A 23,760-nucleotide genomic window follows, 5' to 3' on the forward strand; every position below is an offset into this window, starting at 1 on the left:
AGCAAACGCCGTTTGGCCGCGCCGAGTGCACTCTCGGCGCTTCGCTCGCAGGCCGGCCTGGAACAGCGTCAAACGCTGTTTCCGAGCTCTCCACAGGCAGAGAAGCTGTTTGCAGCACGGCAAGTGCTTCTCCTAGCCTGGGAAGCGAGCAAACGCCGTTTGGCCGCGCCGAGTGCACTCTCCGGGCGGTTCGCTCGCAGGCCGGCCTGGAACAGCGTCAAACGCTGTTTCCGAGCTCTCCACAGGCAGAGAAGCTGTTTGCAGCACAGCAAGTGCTTCTCCTAGCCTGGGAAGCGAGCAAACGCCGTTTGGCCGCGCCGAGTGCACTCTCCGGCGGTTCGCTCGCAGGCCGGCCTGGAACAGCGTCAAACGCTGTTTCCGAGCTCTCCACAGGCAGAGAAGCTGTTTGCAGCACGGCAAGTGCTTCTCCTAGCCTGGGAAGCGAGCAAACGCCGTTTGGCCGCGCCGAGTGCACTCTCCGGCGCTTCGCTCGCAGGCCGGCCTGGAACAGCGTCAAACGCTGTTTCCGAGCTCTCCCAGCAGAGAAGCTGTTTGCAGCACGGCAAGTGCTTCTCCTAGCCTGGGAAGCGAGCAAACGCCGTTTGGCCGCGCCGAGTGCACCTCTCCGGCGCTTCGCTCGCAGGCCGGCCTGGAACAGCGTCAAACGCTGTTTCCGAGCTCTCCACAGGCAGAGAAGCTGTTTGCAGCACGGCAAGTGCTTCTCCTAGCCTGGGAAGCGAGCAAACGCCGTTTGGCCGCGCCGAGTGCACTCTCCGGCGGTTCGCTCGCAGGCAGGCTGGAACAGCGTCAAACGCTGTTTCCGAGCTCTCCACAGGCAGAGAAGCTGTTTGCAGCACGGCAAGTGCTTCTCCTAGCCTGGGAAGCGAGCAAACGCCGTTTGGCCGCGCCGAGTGCACTCTCCGGCGCTTCGCTCGCAGGCCGGCCTGGAACAGCGTCAAACGCTGTTTCCGAGCTCTCCACAGGCAGAGAAGATGTTTGCAGCACGGCAAGTGCTTCTCCTAGCCTGGGAAGCGAGCAAACGCCGTTTGGCCGCGCCGAGTGCACTCTCCGGCGCTTCGCTCGCAGGCCGGCCTGGAACAGCGTCAAACGCTGTTTCCGAGCTCTCCACAGGCAGAGAAGCTGTTTGCAGCACGGCAAGTGCTTCTCCTAGCCTGGGAAGCGAGCAAACGCCGTTTGGCCGCGCCGAGTGCACTCTCCGGCGGTTCGCTCGCAGGCCGGCCTGGAACAGCGTCAAACGCTGTTTCCGAGCTCTCCACAGGCAGAGAAGCTGTTTGCAGCACGGCAAGTGCTTCTCCTAGCCTGGGAAGCGAGCAAACGCCGTTTGGCCGCGCCGAGTGCACTCTCCGGCGCTTCGCTCGCAGGCCTGCCTGGAACAGCGTCAAACGCTGTTTCCGAGCTCTCCACAGGCAGAGAAGCTGTTTGCAGCACGGCAAGTGCTTCTCCTAGCCTGGGAAGCGAGCAAACGCCGTTTGGCCGCGCCGAGTGCACTCTCCGGCGCTTCGCTCGCAGGCCGGCTTGGAACAGCGTCAAACGCTGTTTCCGAGCTCTCCACAGGCAGAGAAGCTGTTTGCAGCACGGCAAGTGCTTCTCCTAGCCTGGGAAGCGAGCAAACGCCGTTTGGCCGCGCCGAGTGCACTCTCCGGCGGTTCGCTCGCAGGCGGCCTGGAACAGCGTCAAACGCTGTTTCCGAGCTCTCCACAGGCAGAGAAGCTGTTTGCAGCACGGCAAGTGCTTCTCCTAGCCTGGGAAGCGAGCAAACGCCGTTTGGCCGCGCCGAGTGCACTCTCCGGCGCTTCGCTCGCAGGCAGGCTTGGAACAGCGTAAAACGCTGTTTCCGAGCTCTCCACAGGCAGAGAAGCTGTTTGCAGCACGGAAAACGCTTCTCCTAGCCTGGGAAGCGAGCAAACGCCGTTTGGCCGCGCCGAGTGCACTCTCCGGCGCTTCGCTCGCAGGCCGGCCTGGAACAGCGTCAAACGCTGTTTCCGAGCTCTCCACAGGCAGAGAAGCTGTTTGCAGCACGGCAAGTGCTTCTCCTAGCCTGGGAAGCGAGCAAACGCCGTTTGGCCGCGCCGAGTGCACTCTCCGGCGCTTCGCTCGCAGGCCGGCCTGGAACAGCGTCAAACGCTGTTTCCGAGCTCTCCACAGGCAGAGAAGCTGTTTGCAGCACGGCAAGTGCTTCTCCTAGCCTGGGAAGCGAGCAAACGCCGTTTGGCCGCGCCGAGTGCACTCTCCGGCGCTTCGCTCGCAGGCCGGCCTGGAACAGCGTCAAACGCTGTTTCCGAGCTCTCCACAGGCAGAGAAGCTGTTTGCAGCACGGCAAGTGCTTCTCCTAGCCTGGGAAGCGAGCAAACGCCGTTTGGCCGCGCCGAGTGCACTCTCCGGCGGTTCGCTCGCAGGCCGGCTTGGAACAGCGTCAAACGCTGTTTCCGAGCTCTCCACAGGCAGAGAAGCTGTTTGCAGCACGGCAAGTGCTTCTCCTAGCCTGGGAAGCGAGCAAACGCCGTTTGGCCGCGCCGAGTGCACTCTCCGGCGGTTCGCTCGCAGGCCGGCTTGGAACAGCGTCAAACGCTGTTTCCGAGCTCTCCACAGGCAGAGAAGCTGTTTGCAGCACGGCAAGTGCTCTCCTAGCCTGGGAAGCGAGCAAACGCCGTTTGGCCGCGCCGAGTGCACTCTCCGGCGGTTCGCTCGCAGGCCGGCTTGGAAAAGCGTCAAACGCTGTTTCCGAGCTCTCCACAGGCAGAGAAGCTGTTTGCAGCACGGCAAGTGCTTCTCCTAGCCTGGGAAGCGAGCAAACGCCGTTTGGCCGCGCCGAGTGCACTCTCCGGCGGTTCGCTCGCAGGCCGGCTTGGAACAGCGTCAAACGCTGTTTCCGAGCTCTCCACAGGCAGAGAAGCTGTTTGCAGCACGGCAAGTGCTTCTCCTAGCCTGGGAAGCGAGCAAACGCCGTTTGGCCCCGCCGAGTGCACTCTCCGGCGCTTCGCTCGCAGGCCGGCTTGGAACAGCGTCAAACGCTGTTTCCGAGCTCTCCACAGGCACAGAAGCTGTTTGCAGCACGGCAAGTGCTTCTCCTAGCCTGGGAAGCGAGCAAACGCCGTTTGGCCGCGCCGAGTGCACTCTCCGGCGCTTCGCTCGCAGGCCGGCTTGGAAAAGCGTCAAACGCTGGTTTCCGAGCTCTCCACAGGCAGAGAAGCTGTTTGCAGCACGGCAAGTGCTTCTCCTAGCCTGGGAAGCGAGCAAACGCCGTTTGGCCGCGCCGAGTGCACTCTCCGGCGCTTCGCTCGCAGGCAGGCTTGGAACAGCGTCAAACGCTGTTTCCGAGCTCTCCACAGGCAGAGAAGCTGTTTGCAGCACGGCAAGTGCTTCTCCTAGCCTGGGAAGCGAGCAAACGCCGTTTGGCCGCGCCGAGTGCACTCTCCGGCGGTTCGCTCGCAGGCCGGCTTGGAACAGCGTCAAACGCTGTTTCCGAGTTCTCCACAGGCAGAGAAGCTGTTTACAGCACGGCAAGTGCTTCTCCTAGCCTGGGAAGCGAGCAAACGCCGTTTGGCCGCGCCGAGTGCACTCTCCGGCGCTTCGCTCGCAGGGCAGGCTTGGAACAGCGTTAAACGCTGTTTCCGAGCTCTCCACAGGCAGAGAGGCTGTTTGCAGCACGGCAAGTGCTTCTCCTAGCCTGGGAAGCGAGCAAACGCCGTTTGGCCGCGCCTAGTGCACTCTCCGGCTCTTCGCTCGCAGGCAGGCTTGGAACAGCGTTAAACGCTGTTTCCGAGCTCTCCACAGGCAGAGAGGCTGTTTGCAGCACGGCAAGTGCTTCTCCTAGCCTGGGAAGCGAGCAAACGCCGTTTGGCCGCGCCGAGTGCACTCTCCGGCGGTTCGCTCGCAGGCCGGCTTGGAACAGCGTCAAACGCTGTTTCCGAGCTCTCCACAGGCAGAGAAGCTGTTTGCAGCACGGCAAGTGCTTCTCCTAGCCTGGGAAGCGAGCAAACGCCGTTTGGCCGCGCCGAGTGCACTCTCCGGCGGTTCGCTCGCAGGCCGGCTTGGAACAGCGTCAAACGCTGTTTCCGAGCTCTCCACAGGCAGAGAAGCTGTTTGCAGCACGGCAAGTGCTTCTCCTAGCCTGGGAAGCGAGCAAACGCCGTTTGGCCGCGCCGAGTGCACTCTCCGGCGGTTCGCTCGCAGGCCGGCCTGGAACAGCGTCAAACGCTGTTTCCGAGCTCTCCACAGGCAGAGAAGCTGTTTGCAGCACGGCAAGTGCTTCTCCTAGCCTGGGAAGCGAGCAAACGCCGTTTGGCCGCGCCGAGTGCACTCTCCGGCGCTTCGCTCGCAGGCCGGCTTGGAACAGCGTAAAACGCTGTTTCCGAGCTCTCCACAGGCAGAGAAGCTGTTTGCAGCACGGAAAACGCTTCTCCTAGCCTGGGAAGCGAGCAAACGCCGTTTGGCCGCGCCGAGTGCACTCTCCGGCGGTTCGCTCGCAGGCCGGCCTGGAACAGCGTCAAACGCTGTTTCCGAGCTCTCCACAGGCAGAGAAGCTGTTTGCAGCACGGCAAGTGCTTCTCCTAGCCTGGGAAGCGAGCAAACGCCGTTTGGCCGCGCCGAGTGCACTCTCCGGCGGTTCGCTCGCAGGCCGGCTTGGAACAGCGTCAAACGCTGTTTCCGAGCTCTCCACAGGCAGAGAAGCTGTTTGCAGCACGGCAAGTGCTTCTCCTAGCCTGGGAAGCGAGCAAACGCCGTTTGGCCGCGCCGAGTGCACTCTCCGGCGCTTCGCTCGCAGGCCGGCTTGGAACAGCGTCAAACGCTGTTTCCGAGCTCTCCACAGGCAGAGAAGCTGTTTGCAGCACGGCAAGTGCTTCTCCTAGCCTGGGAAGCGAGCAAACGCCGTTTGGCCGCGCCGAGTGCACTCTCCGGCGGTTTGCTCGCAGGCAGGCTTGGAACAGCGTCAAACGCTGTTTCCGAGCTCTCCACAGGCAGAGAAGCTGTTTGCAGCACGGCAAGTGCTTCTCCTAGCCTGGGAAGCGAGCAAACGCCGTTTGGCCGCGCCGAGTGCACTCTCCGGCGGTTCGCTCGCAGGCCGGCCTGGAACAGCGTCAAACGCTGTTTCCGAGCTCTCCACAGGCAGAGAAGCTGTTTGCAGCACGGCAAGTGCTTCTCCTAGCCTGGGAAGCGAGCAAACGCCGTTTGGCCGCGCCGAGTGCACTCTCCGGCGGTTCGCTCGCAGGCAGGCTTGGAACAGCGTTAAACGCTGTTTCCGAGCTCTCCACAGGCAGAGAGGCTGTTTGCAGCACGGCATGTGCTTCTCCTAGCCTGGGAAGCGAGCAAACGCCGTTTGGCCGCGCCGAGTGCACTCTCCGGCGCTTCGCTCGCAGGCAGGCTTGGAACAGCGTTAAACGCTGTTTCCGAGCTCTCCACAGGCAGAGAGGCTGTTTGCAGCACGGCAAGTGCTTCTCCTAGCCTGGGAAGCGAGTAAACGCCGTTTGGCCGCGCCTAGTGCACTCTCCGGCGCTTCGCTCGCAGGCAGGCTCGGAACAGCGTTAAACGCTGTTTCCGAGCTCTCCACAGGCAGAGAAGCTGTTTGCAGCACGGCAAGTGCTTCTGCTAGCCTGGGAAGCGAGCAAACACCGTTTGGCCGCGCCTAGTGCACTCTCCGGCGCCTCGCTCGCAGGCAGGCTTGGAACAGCGTTAAACGCTGTTTCCGAGCTCTCCACAGGCAGAGAAGCTGTTTGCAGCACGGCAAGTGCTTCTCCTAGCCTGGGAAGCGAGCAAACACCGTTTGGCCGCGCCTACTGCACTCTCCGCCGGTTCGCTCGCAGGCAGGCTTGGAACAGCGTTAAACGCTGTTTCCGAGCTCTCCACAGGCAGAGAGGCTGTTTGCAGCACGGAAAGTGCTTCTCCTAGCCTGGGAAGCGAGTAAACGCCGTTTGGCCGCGCCTAGTGCACTCTCCGGCGCTTCGCTCGCAGGCAGGCTTGGAACAGCGTTAAACGCTGTTTCCGAGCTCTCCACAGGCAGAGAAGCTGTTTGCAGCACGGCAAGTGCTTCTCCTAGCCTGGGAAGCGAGCAAACGCCGTTTGGCCGCGCCTAGTGCACTCTCCGGCGCCTCGCTCGCAGGCAGGCTTGGAACAGCGTTAAACGCTGTTTCCGAGCTCTCCACAGGCAGAGAAGCTGTTTGCAGCACGGCAAGTGCTTCTCCTAGCCTGGGAAGCGAGCAAACGCCGTTTGGCCGCGCCGAGTGCACTCTCCGGCGGTTCGCTCGCAGGCAGGCTTGGAACAGCGTCAAACGCTGTTTCCGAGCTCTCCACAGGCAGAGAAGCTGTTTGCAGCACGGGAAGTGCTTCTCCTAGCCTGGGAAGCGAGCAAACGCCGTTTGGCCGCGCCGAGTGCACTCTCCGGCGCTTCGCTCGCAGGCCGGCTTGGAACAGCGTCAAACGCTGTTTCCGAGTTCTCCACAGGCAGAGAAGCTGTTTACAGCACGGCAAGTGCTTCTCCTAGCCTGGGAAGCGAGCAAACGCCGTTTGGCCGCGCCGAGTGCACTCCTCGGCGCTTCGCTCGCAGGCAGGCTTGGAACAGCGTTAAACGCTGTTTCCGAGCTCTCCACAGGCAGAGAAGCTGTTTGCAGCACGGCAAGTGCTTCTGCTAGCCTGGGAAGCGAGCAAACGCCGTTTGGCCGCGCCTAGTGCACTCTCCGGCGGTTCGCTCGCAGGCAGGCTTGGAACAGCGTCAAACGCTGTTTCCGAGCTCTCCACAGGCAGAGAAGCTGTTTGCAGCACGGCAAGTGCTTCTCCTAGCCTGGGAAGCGAGCAAACGCCGTTTGGCCGCGCCTACTGCACTCTCCGGCGATTCGCTCGCAGGCAGGCTTGGAACAGCGTTAAACGCTGTTTCCGAGCTCTCCACAGGCAGAGAGGCTGTTTGCAGCACGGAAAGTGCTTCTCCTAGCCTGGGAAGCGAGTAAACGCCGTTTGGCCGCGCCTAGTGCACTCTCCGGCGCTTCGCTCGCAGGCAGGCTTGGAACAGCGTTAAACGCTGTTTCCGAGCTCTCCACAGGCAGAGAAGCTGTTTGCAGCACGGCAAGTGCTTCTCCTAGCCTGGGAAGCGAGCAAACGCCGTTTGGCCGCGCCTAGTGCACTCTCCGGCGCCTCGCTCGCAGGCAGGCTTGGAACAGCGTTAAACGCTGTTTCCGAGCTCTCCACAGGCAGAGAAGCTGTTTGCAGCACGGAAAGTGCTTCTCCTAGCCTGGGAAGCGAGCAAACGCCGTTTGGCCGCGCCTAGTGCACTCTCCGGCGGTATGCTGCAGGCTGGCTGCGAACAGCGGCTGGGCGCGGTTTCCGTGCTGCCCACAAGCAGAGAAGCTCCTCCAGCACCGAAAGTGCATTTTCGGGGCTGGGAAGCAAGATTTCACTTATTCATTATCTGCAGTGCGCTTACCTGCTCGGCGTGCTTTGCGGCGGCTGAGATCCTCGAGGAGCGGCAGACACGCGTCTCCCGGGCCGGGAAGCGTGGCCTCGCTGTTTCGTCACTTCCGGTGCTCCTGCCGTGCGTGCAGCGCTGTGCAGAGGCGGAGGAGCTCGAGGAGCGGCGGCCACGCCTCTCCGGGGCCGGGATTGGAGAAGTCGCTTGTTCGTCACCTGCCGTGCGCCTGCCGTGTTCGGCGCGCTCTGCAGTGGTAGAGAAGCTCGAGCAGCTGCGGCCGCGCGTCTCCTGGGCCAGGAAGCGAGAACTCGAGCCCGATGAGGAGTGTCTGCTTCTGCTTTTAACTTGTGGAAAGTTCAAAGCCTGTGGCTGTAAAATTAGCAGCAATACTGGTGCCTTCTTTTATCGCTCAAGGTCACTGGCCAGCAGGGAACAAGAAGTGTCCCAGGACTTGTTGGTGCCCTGCCAGAGAGAGAAGCAGCAAATGGTGTTGAGAGAATTTCTGGGAGTGCATGTGGGATCCTGCTTTTCTTGACAGCTTGAGAAATGATCTGAACAGAAAAAAATATCTTTCTTTTTACAGGAGAATCTGATGTGGAACATGGGACCAGGATGACTTGCTGTGACTTCTTGAAAGCTGGAAAGAAGGCGATGTTAATCTTTTTGGCTAGAGGCAAAGTGTCTGCAAAGCCTTGGAAGAAGCCTATGCCAGGTAAGTGAGGACACGAACAGGAAAACACCTGGAGGCTGTGATGTGATTTCACGGAGGGTTATGGATTCCTGTCTCAAATGTCCATGTGTCAGTAGGGCTGGATCCAAGTGCCCTGGTGGAGAGGCAGGGTTGTCCTGCATTCCAGCTTTTTAGTGGCTGGAGTTTTGCCCAAGGAAGAGCAGCATCCTGATTTTGCTGCCATGTTCAGCCAGCACAGAGCTGTTGGGTGCCTCCGTCCAGGAGCAGCAGGAGCCTGGATTTCTGTCCCTGGGATTGCCTTGCTGTCCAAGACGAGGGCTGAAGGTGAGGGGCAAGGCAGCGCTGGGAGCTCTGGGAGTCAGGAGTGCCAGGCCTTTCATCTCCTGGTGCTGCTCAGGTGTTCACCAGAGGGTTTTTTTGACGGCCTTTGGCTTTCTGGATGGAAGCAAAAGGGTCCTTTCCCCTCCCTGCCTTCTGTCATTCCCAGGTCAGCCCCTGCTCTTTGCTGGCAGGCTAAATAGCCTCAGGAGTGGGCCGAGGAAGTGCTGCCTGATCTGTGAGGTTCCACAGGAGATGGGAGCAGGCTTTGCGCAGAGGTTCAAGCACCTTGGGACTTCCTGAAGGCCTGAGGCCTGAAGCAGAGTCTTGAGGCAAAGCTGACCTCTGGGTGAGCCTTCAACCCAGATGTTGTGTTTGTATCCTGTCGGCAGTGCGGTAGCCAGGATCATTAGTGTTCTGGGCTAGGTCCGTGCTCATTAGTGAAACATGGCTTGACCTTTCTGTGTTCAGAGGCCGGACAGGGCCCTGAGATGAGTCCTGTGGCCTTGTTGGGAGGAGCGGGGCCAAAGGCAGCTCCTGCATTGCTCCTGAAGCCCTGGCCAGGCTTTGGGGCGACGCCGGAGGAGGCTGAGCCCAGCTGTTCCCGCTGTGGGAGTTGTGTGCGCCTGTTTATTGCAGCATTTGCCCGACCTGGGCCCTGTCCCGGCACAGCCGGAGCCTCTTGGCCTGCGGGCGGACGCACCCGCGGGAATTGCCAGTTCTGGGGGGGCTCTCCAGGGCTGGGTTGTGACAGGGGATTCCCAGCTGCTGGGGGTGAGGCTCAGGGTCCCTGGTGCTGGATCTCAGTCCCTGTAGGTCACCTTGGGTAGCAGTGCTGGGGAGCATTGCTGAGCTTCTCCTTGGGAGGTTCTTGGCTGCTCTGAGCTGTCGCCAAAGACCCTGAGCTCCTGAGGTTGGTGTCTGTGTCTTTGGTGCTGACCCTGCCCCCTGGCCAAGTTACTTTGGAGGGTTTGAAGGGTCTAGGGCTGAGTGCCCTTTGGGCAGTTTGCTGCCAGTCTGGTGTGCTCCTGGAAGTGCCGCTGACCTGCCAGGACTGAGGAGCTGCTGGCTGGGTGCTGCTTCTGTTCTGCAGTGGGAGCAGGTAGCCACAGGGATACAGGGGGAAAATGGGCTGCTGAAATGAAGGAAACAATATGCTTCTAACAGCAGCTACTTTCTTGTGTACATAAAGCTACAGTTCCAGTTTCTAGCACTACTCTTCATGGGTACAGGTGTCTCTCTCAGTCGGCTAAGTTATTTCTCCATCACGCAGGCAGGCAGGAAGGCAGGAACGCACGCACGCATCTTTCAGGGCACTTAATTGGTTAAGTGTCCATCACCGTGCTATGTGTCTCCTATCTGAGTTCTGCATTTCTTGGAGAGGCTTTCCTAGGCTCTTATTTTCAGAGCTGTTGTTGTTCCTGTAGCCTTGATGAATTCCTGCGAACTCTGGAAAAGAAGACTGCAGGTGTCATCTTCACTACAAACAGTTTGGCTGATACAGGGAATGGCCCAAGTTATTCAGATACATTGCTACACCGGGAGGGCTTAGAGAGAAACCTGGAGATGGGTTGTGGAAGCCTGAAGTGGGATCTTCTCCCCTGCCGACCCTTGTGTAAGAGACGGTCCGAAGATCCCTCATCTGCCTCACGACCATCGTCAAGGACAGAGACTGAAACCCCTAAAAGGGACTTGAAAATCTCAACACAGGAGTTCTGGCCTGGCTGAGGTGGGATGGTGGCCAAGTGCTGCCTGCAGGTGTGTTTGATGGAAAACACCCAGCACCCATATGGGAACATCAGAACCTGAGCAGAAACAATGGGCAAGTCACGGTGAAGTGACCGCGCCTGCTGACACTGCACCTGCTGACTTGGACTGGTTGACACTGTACCTGCTGATGACCGACTTGTTCTGGGTTCTCTGAATGAACACACTGCAATGATTTCCCCCAGCTGTTTGGCCAACTGCCTGTCGCTTCGGAGAGGACTATAAAAACCCTGGAGACTCCCGCTCACTTTTGAGATCTCCCCACTGGAGAAGATCGCGTCTATAGGCATCTTCAAAAGCCTCGAGGACTCGACCCTCCATGTTGGTAGCTATAATCCCCTTCCCCTCTTTTTCTGTCTTTCTTACTATTCTCCTTTTCTCTCCCCACTATCGCATTTGTTGGCACTAAATAAAGGTGCATTTGTGATTGAGTAAACTGAGTTTGTCCCCCGCTGTGTCTTTTGCGCTCTGAGATCCCTAAAACGAACCATCACGAACCCCGCTTGTGTGAGCGGATCGTGACAAGTTTGCATGTGAATAAGTTCATTTGTGTACCTTTTCCGCTCTCCCTCACCCCCCATTTCGAGCCGGTGTCCATTTTGAAACTGTCTCCTTCCCGTGGGGCCGTGCTCCCGCTGCTCCCCTCACAGCCCTGATGGCGACACGCAAACCAGAGAACTCCCTGGGACTGCAGTGCCCACAGGAGGTGGAGTGGACGCCTAAAAACCCCTAGGGCCGGTGAGCCATTAGCCAGACAGGACTCCAAACTACCCCAGTGAGCAGGGAGAACATGGGGCTGCTTGCTGGGGCTCCGTGTCTTGTCGCCATAAGTCAGATAGTGCCCTCTCTGCGTGACTGCCCTCGGCTTGTCAACGAGCCTGTGCTTTCCTGCGGCTCTCGTGGGGACGCAAGCCCCGGCTCTGTCGGGCACCTGGCAAAGCTGTTTCACCTCCTCGTCCTCATCGCTCCAGGGAGCAGTGGCGGTGTGTGTGACCCCTTGGGTTCCCCGCCCAAAGCTGTCCTAATACAGGCATTTAAAGGGAGATTTGTCTCCTGGCCCACTCATAACAGGTGTGGTCTCACTTGGATGTGCCTGCAGTCCTGGAAGCTTGACTAATCCTTTTTCTGCCTCATTTGGACCTTGAGGTTGTTTCATGGTGGTCTCACTTTCATGTGTCTGCAGTTCTAGAATGTTGGCTACCCTTTTTTCTCCTAGAATTAAACTTTGAGCTTGTTGGGGGGTGGTCCCACTTTGATATATCTGCTGTCTAGGTAGCTTGACTGCCCTTTTTTCTCCTACATTTGGACCCTGAGCTTGTTTGTTGGCATCTCACTTTCATGTGTCTCTGCTCCTGGAAGCTTGACCACCTGATATTCTTCTGCAGATAAAACTGGAATTGGTTTGGGGTGGTCTCACTAATGTATGTCTGCAGTCATGGTGGTTTGAGTACCCTGTTTTCTCCAAAAACTGGATCTTGAGCTTGTTTAGGGGCTCTCCCTTTCATGTGTCTGCAATCCTGGAAGACAGACTACCCGTTTTTCTCTTAGAAATTGGTTTTGAGCTTGTTTGGGGGTGGTCTCACTTCCATGTGTCCTGCAGTCCTGGAAGCTGGACTACTCACGTTCTCTTCCAAATCCACCTGGGCCTCGTTGGCTGCTGTATTTGGGGAGTGCAGGTACCATGTACTGTTGACACATGGATGGTTTCATCTGCTCAGGGGGGTTGTTCTCTGCGAGCAAACAGCTTTAGGATGGATGCCCTCAGACTTGATGTTGTATGGGGCACTCATCTAGCCTTCCAAATCAGTTAAATCGACCGTGGAGGTCAGTGAGGTGATGGATTTTTCAGCCAGACCGCCCTCACGTTCCACTTGGAATAGCGACCCTTGTTTCTGTAATACAGAAAAGCAAGGTTATGTCATTTGTGGCTGTCATTGTTTTAGCATGTAAATATCATTACATTTGAGGCTTGTATTGTACAAAGTTTTGCTCTTCACTCCTGGCAAAGGCCTTCTACGTTTTGTGTACAAAGTTCTTGCCATTTTTTCATTTCATGCCCTGTGTATAGTGTCTCTGGTATGTCGGGATGCAGAATAAGGTTTGAAATTGCCTACAGTTCTGATGTTGTACATGCACAGTGTGTTTCTGCTGATTGTCAGTGATGTGCTGTGGAAAATTTTGCCCTCTTGACTGTGCTTGTAGTCAAGAACTTGACTCTCTACTAAACAAAGAAGGTTAAGACCTTCATGTTTTAGACTGTAAGGAGAGGAATGAGGTGGAAAAAACCATCAAAGCTATCACAAGTATATTTAGAAATAACGAACTCTGATTTCATTTTGCTCTTGGAATAAGTCTGCTACACCTAATGACAGGTGGGTTTTCTGGAGGTTCTGAAATGTGGTGACAGGAAGCTTCTCTGAGTTATATCTTGGGCATAAAGGGTCCTCATGCATGCTAGACTGGGGAGAGAGAAAGCAGCAAGAGCCTGACAAGACAATGTGGTAGGAAAAAGGAGTGGGCAGAACCGACACAACCAAATAGGAGTTTAGCAGGGTAGTGCCACTAAATCGGAACAGGGAGTGAAAGATTGACAGTAACTGGGAAACCAAAAAAGTGATGGTTTCCTTCAGTGAGCTGCCAGGTACTTGTGGCAGTAGAGGATGGAGCTGCATAGGAATTGTGGGGAAGTTGTAGGTGTGGGACTTATGATGCAGGATTTGTAGAATTTGTAGATGTAGAATGATGTTTGCTTTCAAAGGAAAAGGCTGAATAAATTTAGGAAAAGGAGGGCAGACAAGCCCTACTTGTACTTTAAACTCATCCAATATTTCTCTGATGTCAAACATACGTCAAGATAAAAAAAATAATTTTAGCCAGAAATGGAAATTAAAAGTTTTCAGACTGCAGTACAGTGGAAGGTCTACAAATAGTCCCTCTGTGTAACAGGGCGGGAATATTGTGTTTTGGTAAAAGTTCCTTTTTTGACTAGAAGATCACTAATGCGACTGACTTGTCAAGTAGATCTTGCTCTAGTTACAGGGAACCGTTTTTTGCCCTTTGCGTTGTAACTTTGCATTGGGCAAAAAGTGATTTGTGGCAAAGTCACTGTAGTAAAAATTAGCCTATTCTCATTTTTTGTGTACCAGAGAACACTTTTCTTTTTTAACACTGTTGTGCCATTTTCAAACCTTGATACAGTACACAAGAACAGACAGCTTTTAGTGCACGTAGTATTCTTTGTATTAGAGCTTAATTTGAAATGTTTGCCACTTTGGAAAGGAGAGAGTGAAGGAACCTGGCTGCAGATTTCAGGGTGACTCATGAGCTTTATCTTTCTACTAAAAATAGAGAATTGCACAAAATCTACTAAATCAGCAGAAAAAACCTGGCATTTTGTAACACTGAACAAAATCCTGTATCTTGTGCCGCTGGCAGTTCTTAGCTGTGTTGGCTTAAATACAGCTCTCTTAAATGTGCTTTGAGTTTTGTTAGTTGACTTTTGACTTCCCTGTGTCTGCTTTTCCTTTTCCATTCCGTGCTGAGCTGGGTTGACAAAGTTCTGTTTACCTGCAGCTGTTTGTGTGTGTAATATTTAGACACTCATCTGAAAAAAAAAACCCTCAGGTAGTGGTGGATGGTTGTGAAGGGGTTCTCCTCCATGTGACAAACTTGTGTCTTAACATGGAAATGACAAATTTCAGTAAAATAGTTTCCACATAAAGTAGAAGCTTGAAGCTTCCTAGAGAGAGTTCAATTTGCTGCTTCTGTGGGGTGAGAATTTTCTCTTTTCTCTACCTTTGCATTGATATCATCTGAAACTCCGGTGTGATCCTTCAGATAGGCAGTAACAGGATCCTTTAATGCCCTCTGGATTGGACACTTGTGATGTGATATTGATCACTGCAGCTTTGAATCATCATTACAGACGTGAGCTAATACCTTAGGCTGAGTTTGATGGTGGATGATAACTCCTGTTTTCAGGCTAGAGCAATCTCTTTTGCTTACACCAGGAAATTAGAAAAGGCAGAGTGGCAATGAACAGTGTGACTTTGTCTTGCTTAGTTGGGAAAATATTGCTGTGTTCTGCTGTGTTTTGAAACAAACAAAGAAAAAAACCCAAAACAAAACCCAGTGCTTGTTTTATTTTTCTGAAGTTGTTGTTATGCTTTGGGGAACTCGGGGATGAAGCAAGATATTATCATAGAAGTGAAAAACTGTTCATACTAGAAGTAGTATTAGAACCAAAACAATTTGTAGGGGAATTCCTCTTACTTTACAGTCCTTGCAGTGTTCTCTTAATCTTGTTTTCTTTCCCTGTTAATGTGCAGAGGTTTGTATGTGGAGAGTTTTCCAGAACGTAGGTTCTCTATAACACTGCTTTTGGGGAATGAGAGAGGAGGAACTTTGTCTTGAAAAGTATTTCAAATCTTCCAGCTGATGGCTCTGTCTGCAGAAACACAGTTTTTCCCACCACTGCTAAGCTGCAGCTAAAAACGGTGGAAAGCCTGTTTTTTTGGGAGCAGAGGACACTGCAGCAACCCTGCAGAACAGCTGAGAAAACTTGTGGAAATGTTTGTTTTGCAATTTTGCCTTGTGACAACTTGCAGTTCCAGCATTTTCCTTAAAGAGAACGATTTGAGGTTGTGTGGACTGCTCTTATGTTTCCAGGATTGTCCTAACAGTCTTCAAACCATTGTTTTTACTTGTTACTTCAAGAGACAGGAAACTTGGACATCTAGTTTTGTCCAAACTCTGGATGAGGCCTTTGAAGGAGTATCTTTAAAAACACATTTCCCAGGCCTATGGAGACATGGTGTCCTACAGTCCTTAAATGTCCTGTAGGAAATAGTACTTTTTGTTACAGACTTCAGCTTGTATCGAGATTTAATATCAATGCTTTCAATAGATTCAAAATAATTTTCTGTCTCTGGTGGTGCATTCTTTTTCAGAGGTTTTTGTCTCACTGTTCTGCCTAACAGTGTTCCGAAGAAATGAATTTTTAACAGGAATTGAGAAGTTGTGGTTTTGAATCTTATTTCAAGGAGGCATCTCCAGGGATCAAGTTGAAGTGCATTACATTGGTTTGTTTCCATATCTGGGTTAGTAATTGGACAAATACGAAGACAGTTGGAAACACAGAAATAGGGTTTTTTTTCTTTTTGTATTGCTTCAAATTTAATTATTTTAAGAAACCAGATTTTGCCATAAGTTTTGTTTTTCCTGACTCCTGTCTATCCTTTCTAATAAGCGTTTTTCACTTTTTTAGGGCCGCTTTTTCTTGATGTTTAATTGTAGTGTGTCCCTTACTTGGCAATATTTTGCTCAGGGTGATTTGCAGACTAAAGTAGCTTGCTGATGAAAGTTAATTTTTTATCAGGCCTGTAGAGCCATGTGCTTGTGTGTGGGGGTGAGAAGAGGGCAGAGAAAGGGAAGAAGGCAAGGATTAAGTGAGTCGATACATGTGCAAGAGGTTGCCTGAACTGCAGAGATTAAACAAACCAAAGAAGGGCTCTGTCTAAAATGAGGAATTAAATGTATTTGTGACAAATATCAACATCTATCTCTAATTTGTTTTTACTCAAGAACTAGGCCCTTAGAGACTTGTGAAATCTACTGGCAAACATCATGACTACATTTTGAGAGACAAGAAATGTGTAAAAGGAAGAAAAAAAATGGGGAAGGGAGATGGGCAAGAGAATTATTCTGGTCTGAAGAGGATGGATGACTTTCTAGAGCCTATCTGGAAAAAATATTGACAGATTCAACAGCAAATAGCACATGGATGAGAGGTTTTTCTCCAAAGTAATTGGTGCCAGATGTAGCCCGTCCTTTAACTTGATAAAATAATAGTTTAGGTGTAGGAAGTTCATTATCTACACTTAAGAAACATGTCTGTGTAGTACTCTATGGGAAATTACAAAATAAGGCGTTAAAATGGTGGTTGGTAAACTGGACAGGGAATGACTGAAGGGGAGAGCAAGAAGCTGTACTTGGAAGGGAAGAATTGGTCTGTTAATACAGATCCTCAGGGTTTGTCTTGAGGCTGTTCTTCAGGATGAACTAAATGCCATGGCACAGGATTAAGAGACTTTGATAGGCGGGAGGGGCAGATAATTCCTGGAAGAACTGGATGGTCTCGACAGCCTGGAATGTAAAGCAGGGCACAGTTGAGTAACATAGAGTGAAGTTCATGTGCTAGTGAGAATTGTTGTGAAGGAGAAGGTTCAAATCAAAAAAACCCACCCACCCAACAACCAGCTGTGAAGGTGCTGGCTCACAACAGGCTGGCCATAAGCAGGGAATGTGTTGACGCTGTGAAAAAGGTTTGGTTTCAGTGGAAAAGAAAACCAAGCTGTTTTAAGATGGAGAGCTGACAACACTGTCAGGCCACAAGTCACATGTGGGATTGGCACAGGTTGTGTACAGCGTGTTTATGGGATTTTTTTGCTGCTTCCCCTCACCAGATATACTGGAGTTGTTAATTTTTGCCCAAAGCCTAGACTCAAAACCCCCCTGTAATACTGTAACATCTACACCTGAAATGTATATTCAAATGTAGGCTAAAGAACATAAGTTCCAAATGGGCTTCTTATCCTTAATGTTCTTCTGCTGCAGTTCAAGTAAATGTAATGTATTAGTTGCTCATTGAATGCAGTACCACTTTTAAAAATTCAATTTGCTGTGCAGGATTTTTCCCAAGGTCCATTAGATAATGTCAAGTTTAAATCTGTCCGTGAGTCTAGAGAGATCGCCATGCAGATGGAGCTGTGGAAAGCCAAATGAAAGATTTTCATATAAGCACATTGGGCTTAAACAAATCTGTTTAATTTGTTTTCCTCCCAGCCCCTGTTTTCAACAACTTGAATTCCTCAGATATTCAAAGTTGTTTTGGAAGTGTTTAACACAGAAAGTGAAAATGCAGCCTGAACAAAAGGATTGTTATTTTAAGAGAGGAATATTTTGGAAGCGGTGGGAACAAACAAAGGTACAAGTTCATTATGACATGAATTTAGTCTCAGACTAAATGGTTTTCTTCTGTGTCCATGCTAGGACAAAGAGATTGCTTCCCCCAGTTTGTCCTCCCCTTGCTGCATGAGGAAACTTCAGTTACCAAATACAGGATCTTGTGCATCTTCATCCGTCTTGGTACATAATGGCAGTTTAAACACTTTGCTTTGTGTAATTTTGCCAGCGGATGGGATAGGGAGAAAAATCTGATTCGGATGATTCCTAGATATTTTTATCAGGTCAGGGCTGTAATATTGGCCACTGGTGAGTGGTAATTTGTGTTAGGGGAGATTTCTTGTGTTTCATAGCTCCCCTAGATTAGTGTACAGAGGATATTGAGAAAATGCTTGGGCTGAGGTTGGCCAGAGTCTCACGGTCAGTCACGAGGTATTTCTAAGGGTGTTCTGAGCTTCTTTGCGCCTCGGTGTATCCCATCATGCCCTGCGGTGCCGCTTTGCGCCTCGGTGTATCCCGTCATTCCCTGCGGTGCCGCTCTGCGCCCCGGTGTATCCCGTCATTCCCCCGGCGCCGCTTTGCTCCTCTGCGTACAAATGACGTCACCGGCATTTATTTCGACTCTCATTTGCATAAATTTACATGAGGCTGGTGCCTCGGTGAGGTGGGCGGGGTCTGAGTCACGCCCAGGCCCCTCCCAGTACAAACCAGTAACTCCCAGTCCCCGTGGTCAGTGACGTCATTCGCGTTTATTTGTGCTCTCATTTACATAAATTTGCATCTCGGTGCGGTGGGCGGGGTCAGAGCCGCGTTGGCCCCTCCCACTCCCTCCCAGTACAACCCAATAACCCCCAGGCCCCGCCCAGTTTGTCCCGCCCTTGTAGCTCCATATAAGGGAAGGGGGCGTGGCCTGATGAGGGGCGTGGTCGGTTCACCTGTGGGGGGAGGGGCAAAGGTTACACCACGCCCAGAAACCCCGAAACCAGTATAAACCAGTATAAACCAGTCACCCCCAAACCCACTCCCAGTCCATCCCAGTATAAACCAGTGACCCCAAACCCACTCCCAGTCCATCCCAGTATAAACCAGTGACCCCAAACCCACTCCCAGTTCATCCCAGTATAAACCAGTAACCCCAAACCCACTCCCAGTCCCTCCCAGTATAAACCAGTGACCCCAAACCCACTCCCAGTCCCTCCCAGTACAAACCAGTGACCCCAAACCCACTCCCAGTCCATCCCAGTATAAACCAGTGACCCCAAACCCACTCCCAGTCCATCCCAGTACAAACCAGTGACCCCAAACCCACTCCCAGTCCCTCCCAGTATAAACCAGTGACCCCCAAACCCACTCCCAGTCCATCCCAGTATAAACCAGTGACCCCAAACCCACTCCCAGTCTATCCCAGTATAAACCAGTGACCCCAAACCCACTCCCAGTCCATCCCAGTATAAACCAGTGACCCCAAACCCGCTCCCAGTCCATCCCAGTATAAACCAGTAACCCCAAACCCACTCCCAGTCCCTCCCAGTATAAACCAGTGACCCCAAACCCACTCCCAGTCCATCCCAGTATAAACCAGTGACCCCAAACCCACTCCCAGTCCATCCCAGTATAAACCAGTGCCCCCCAGTCCCCGTCCCAGTGCCCTCACCTGTCCGTACTGGTTTGAACTGGGATCTCTCGACACTTGGCGGCCTCCAGGGAGCGGCTCAAGGTCAGAGCCCGGCGCTGGGGGATACTGGGAGTTACTGGTTTATACTGGTTTGTACTGGTTTGCACTGGGTTATACTGGTTTGTACTGGTCTGGGGGTTTTCCTTACTGGTTTGTACTGGGAGGGGGTTTAGGGGTCACTGGGATGAAGTGGGATGAACTGGGAAGGGATTTGGGGTGACTGGTTTGTACTGGTTTATACTGGTTTGGGGTTTTTCTTTACTGGTTTGTACTGGTTTATACTGGGAGGGGGTTTGGGGGTTTTGGGGGATTTTTGGGGAGAATTTGGGGGATTTTGGGGCATCAAAAATCCCAATTTTTAGTCAGAATTTTTGGGTCATTTTTTGGGATTTTGGGGCTCGGAAATCCCGATTTTTAATGGGAATTTTTGGGGTCATTTTTGGGGCATTTTGGGTGAATTTTGGGGGATTTTGGGGCTCTAAAAGTTCCGATTTTTAGTGGGAATTTTGGAGTGATTTTGGGGGATTCTGGGGCTTTAAAAATCTCAGTTTTGGGGGGGAATTTTGGAGTACATTTTTGGGATTTTGGGTGGAAATTTTGGGGGTTTTGGGGTTTCAAAAATTCCAATTTTTGGGTGAATTTTTGGGATATTTGGGGCTCTAAAAATCCCAATTTTTAGTGGGAATTTTGGGGTTTTTTGAGGGATTTTAGGTGGGAATTTTGGGGTGAATTTGGGGGATTTTGGGGCTTTAAAAATGTCAGTTTTCAGTGGAAGTTTTGGGGTCATTTTTGGGGGTTTTGGGTGGAAATTTTGGGGTGAATTTTTGGGATTTTTGGGGCTCTAAAAATTCCAATTTTTGGGGGGAATTCTGGGGTGATTTTTGGGATTTTGGGTGGAAATTTTGGGGTGACTTTTGGGGGTTTTGGAACTTCAAAGATTCCAATTTTGGGGATCTTTGGGGCTCTAAAAATCCCAATTTTTATTGGGAATTTTGGGGTAAATTTGGAGGGTTTTGGGGTGATTTTGGGGTTTTTTGGGACTCACCACCAGCTCTTGGTTCTCTTGGAGCCGCCGGAGCTGCCCCCGCCGGGGGGGGAGGGGCGCCCGTCTGGAGGGGGGGAGGGGAGGGACAAAAATCCCCAAATTTTTCCCCTCAAAAATTCCCAAATTTCCTCCCCAGAGCATTCCCAAATTCTCCCCTCAAAATTCCCAAGTTTCCCTCCGAAAATTCCCTGATTTTCTTCCCCCAAAAATGTTCCCGCGTTTTCCCTTCAAATTTCCCAAATTTTGCACTCCCAAAATTCCCCAAATTTCTCCCCAAAATCCCCGAACTTTCCCCCCCAATTCCCAAATTTTCCCCCTGAAAATTCCCACATTTTTATCCCCAAAATTCCCACATTTTTATCCCCAAAATTCCCAAGTTTTCCTTCCTAAAATTCCCAAATTTCCCCCCAGAATTCCCACATTTTTATCCCCAAAATTCCCAAATTTTCCTTCCTAGAATTCCCAACTTTTCCCCCAGAATTCCCACATTTTATCCCCAAAATTCCCAAATTTTCCCCCAAAATTCCCACATTTTTATTCCCAAATTTTTATCCCCAAAATTCCCAAATTTTCCCTCTAGAATTCCCAAAATTTTCCGCCCAAAATTTCCTCCCCGAATTCCGGGTTTTTCCCTCCCAAGAATTCCCAAAATTTCCAACCCAAATTCCCAGAGTTTCCCCCCCACAAAAAATCCCAAATTTTTCTCACAAAATTCCCAAATTTCCTCTCCAAAATTCCCTATTTTTGCTCTCAAAATTCCCAATTTTCCCTCCCCAAATTCCCAAATTTTCCAGCTCCAAATCACCAAATTTTTATCCCTAAAATTCCCAAATTCCCGCCAGAAATTCCATCCTCGAATTCCTGATTTTGCCCTCCCCAAAATTTCTCAAAATTCCCAATTTTCCCTCCAAAGCTTCCCAAATTTTCCTGAAAATTTCTTAAATTTCCCCCCAAAAACCCCCAAATTTCCCCCCCAAATTTTTATCCCAAAACTCCCAAATTTTCCCTTCCCAAAAATTCCCATTTCCCCCCGCCCCAAATTTCCAAAATTTTCTCTCCAAAACCACCAAACTTTGTCCCCAAAATTCCCAAATTTCACCCAAAATTCCGAATTTTCTCCCAAAATTCCCAAATTTTCCCCAAATCTCCCAAAATTCTCCAAAATTTCCCCAAAATTTCCGGGTTTTTACCCGAAAAGCTCCAGTCAGGGAGGTCCCGCAGGGGGCCGGGCCCGGAGAAACTCGGGGAGAGCCCAAAGCTGAGGGAAAAACCCCAAAATTTGGGAATTTTACCCCAAAATTCCAGCAGAAATCCCCTGGAATCCCAATGTTTGGGGAAGAAACCAAAAAAATTTGGGGAGAAAAAATCAAAATTTGGGGGAAAAAATGCCCAAAATTTGGGGGAAAAAATGCCCAAAATTTTGTTAAAAATCTAAAAACTGGAGAAAAAAAATCCCAAAATTTGGGGGAAAAAATTCCCAAAATTTGGTTAAAAATCTAAAAAACTGGGGAAAAAAATTCCCAAAATTTGGGGGAAAGATCCCAAAATTTGGGGGAAAAGATCCCGAAATTTGGAAGAAAAAAAATCCCAAAATTTGGGGGGAAAATCCCAAAATTTGGGGGAAAAAATCCCAAAATTTGGTTAAAAACCTAAAAAACTGGAGAAAAAAATTCCCAAAATTGGGGGGGAAAAAAATTGCAAAATTTTGGTGAAAAAATTCCAAAATTTTTGGGAAAAAATCCCTAAATTTGGGGGAAAAAATCCCAAAATTTGGAAGAAAAAATCCCAAAATTTGGGGGAAAAAAATCCCTAAATTTGGAAGAAAAAATCCCAAAATTCGGGAATTTTAACCCAAAATTCCAGCCGGAATTCCCTCAGATCCATCCAGGATCCCAAAATTTGTTGGGGAAAAAAAAATCCCAAAAAATTGGGTAAAAATCACAGAATTTGGGGGAAAAAATCCGAAATTTACCCCAAAGTTTTCCAAAATTCCCCAATTTTTCCCCGATTCCACCCCAAATCCTGGGAAATTTCCAAAAAACTCCACGGAACACCCCAAAAATTTGGGAAAAACTCAGAAATTTTGGGACAAACTTCAAATTTGCTGGAAAAAATCCCAAAATTTTGGGGAAAACCTCCAAATCCAGGGAAAACCGTCCCAAATCCCGGAAATTCCCCCAAAATTCGAGGGAAAAAAAACCCCCCAACAATTTCCCGCCAAATCCCCTCACGACGAAGCACGCCCCCTCCCTTAAAACCACGCCTCGATCCTGAGGCCACGCCCTCTTTTCCCCCCTCACCTCTCTCGCCATTCGCCAATCCGCTGCGGGGGGCGTGGCCAGGGCCGGGCAGCGCGCGCCTGCCGCTCCGCTGGGGGGGTGCCAAACGTCAATAACGCACAAGCCACGCCCCTTCTTTCAAAACCCCGCCCAAATCGAGATTAAACCACGCTCAACCCCCTCAGACCACGCCCACTCATTTGCATCTCATTAAATCAGCGCCTCCCGCCCCCCGAGACCCTCCTGGAGCTTTCCCGGGACGAACCGAGCCGGAGGACTCTGCGCGCCGCCATCTTCGCCATGGCAGGAAGTGATGTCACCGCGCGCATGCGCACGTCACCGAAACATCCGCTCGCCGCCATGTTGTACGGAATGACCGCGAAGCGCGGCGCCATTTCGCACCGGAAGTGCCATGACCCAACTTCCCCTTCGTGCGCCGCCGTCTTGTACGGAACGAGACGGGAGCGGCGCCGGCGATTAAACGCCAGAAGAGAAATAAAATTAAAATTAAATTAAATTTCAATAAATTTTCAGATCGCCTCTTTTTGTTGTTGTTGTTTTGCTGTCGCCGCGGGTTTTTTTTTTTTGTTTGTGGGAGTTTGAGGTGGTTTTGAGGAAAATTTTTCCCCTCAGGTTTTGCCGATTTGGGGATTTTTTTTCTTTTTAAAGCGATTTTTTTCCCCACAAAATTTCGTTTTTCCCTCTAAAATCCCCATTTTCCCCCCTAAAATCTCCCTTTTTTCCCCAAAATCTCCATTTTCCCCCCAAATTTCCGTCTTATCCGGCAAAACCCCCCGCACCGCGCCGCCATCTTGTACGGCAACCGCGAGCGGCCAAACCACCCCAAACCCGACAATTTTTCCCGTTTCCCAACCAAAATCTCCATTATTCTCTCTAAAATTTCTTTTTTTTTTTTTTTAAATCCCATTTTTTCCCCCAAATCTCCGTTTTCTCAATTTTTGTACGGCAAAAAACCCCGCGCGCCGCCATCTTGTACGGCAAGATCCTCCGGGCGCCGCCATTTTGCCGTCCTCTCCTCACCCCTCACACCGCGCCGCCATTTTGTACGGCAACCCCCAGCGGTCAAACCGCCCCAAAACTCCCTAAATTTTGCCCTTTTCCCCCCAAATTTAGAGTCGGAGATTTCCATTTTTATCTCTAAAATCCACTTTTTCCCCCAAATCCCCTTTTTCCACCCAAATCTCCGTTTTCTCCATTTTGTACGGCACGATCCTCAAGACGCCGCCATTTTGTCGCCCTCAAGTCTCCCTCAAACAGCGCCGCCATTTTTACGGAAACCCCCAGCGGCCAAACCGCCCCAAAACCTCCCGATTTTATCCGTTTTTTCTCCAAATTTAGAATCAGAAAATCCAATTTTTATCTCTGAAATCCCCTTTTTCCCCGAAATCCCCTTTTTTCCTCCCAAATCTCCGTTTTCTCTATTCTGTACGGCGAAATCTCCGAGCCACCATTTTGTCGCCCTCACACCGCGCCGCCATTTTGTACGGCAAGCCCCGGAGGCCAAACCGCCCCAAAACCTCCCGATTTTATCCGTTTTTTGCCCCAAAAACGAGTCGGATATTTCCGTTTTTTAATTCTTTTGAA

General features: G+C 51.5%; 1 long non-coding RNA gene across 2 annotated transcripts; it reads left to right on the top strand.

The window, feature by feature from the left end:
* Positions 1–7,654: 7,654 nt before the first annotated feature.
* On the top strand, positions 7,655–22,688 carry LOC136305478 (uncharacterized). 2 transcript variants are annotated; one of them, XR_010725358.1, is made up of 3 exons: positions 7,655–7,904; positions 8,001–8,129; positions 22,375–22,688. It is a non-coding gene; the product is annotated as an uncharacterized lncRNA (long non-coding RNA). The 2 variants fall into 2 exon arrangements; XR_010725359.1 differs by lacking the exon at positions 22,375–22,688 and adding an exon at positions 8,596–8,875.
* The last annotated feature ends 1,072 nt before the right edge of the window (positions 22,689–23,760 follow it).

The sequence above is a fragment of the Chamaea fasciata genome, unplaced genomic scaffold (genome assembly GCF_029207755.1).
Source record: "Chamaea fasciata isolate MVZ Bird 193981 ecotype frontalis unplaced genomic scaffold, bChaFas1.0.hap1 SCAF_433, whole genome shotgun sequence".
NCBI classification, from domain to species: Eukaryota; Metazoa; Chordata; class Aves; order Passeriformes; family Sylviidae; genus Chamaea; species Chamaea fasciata.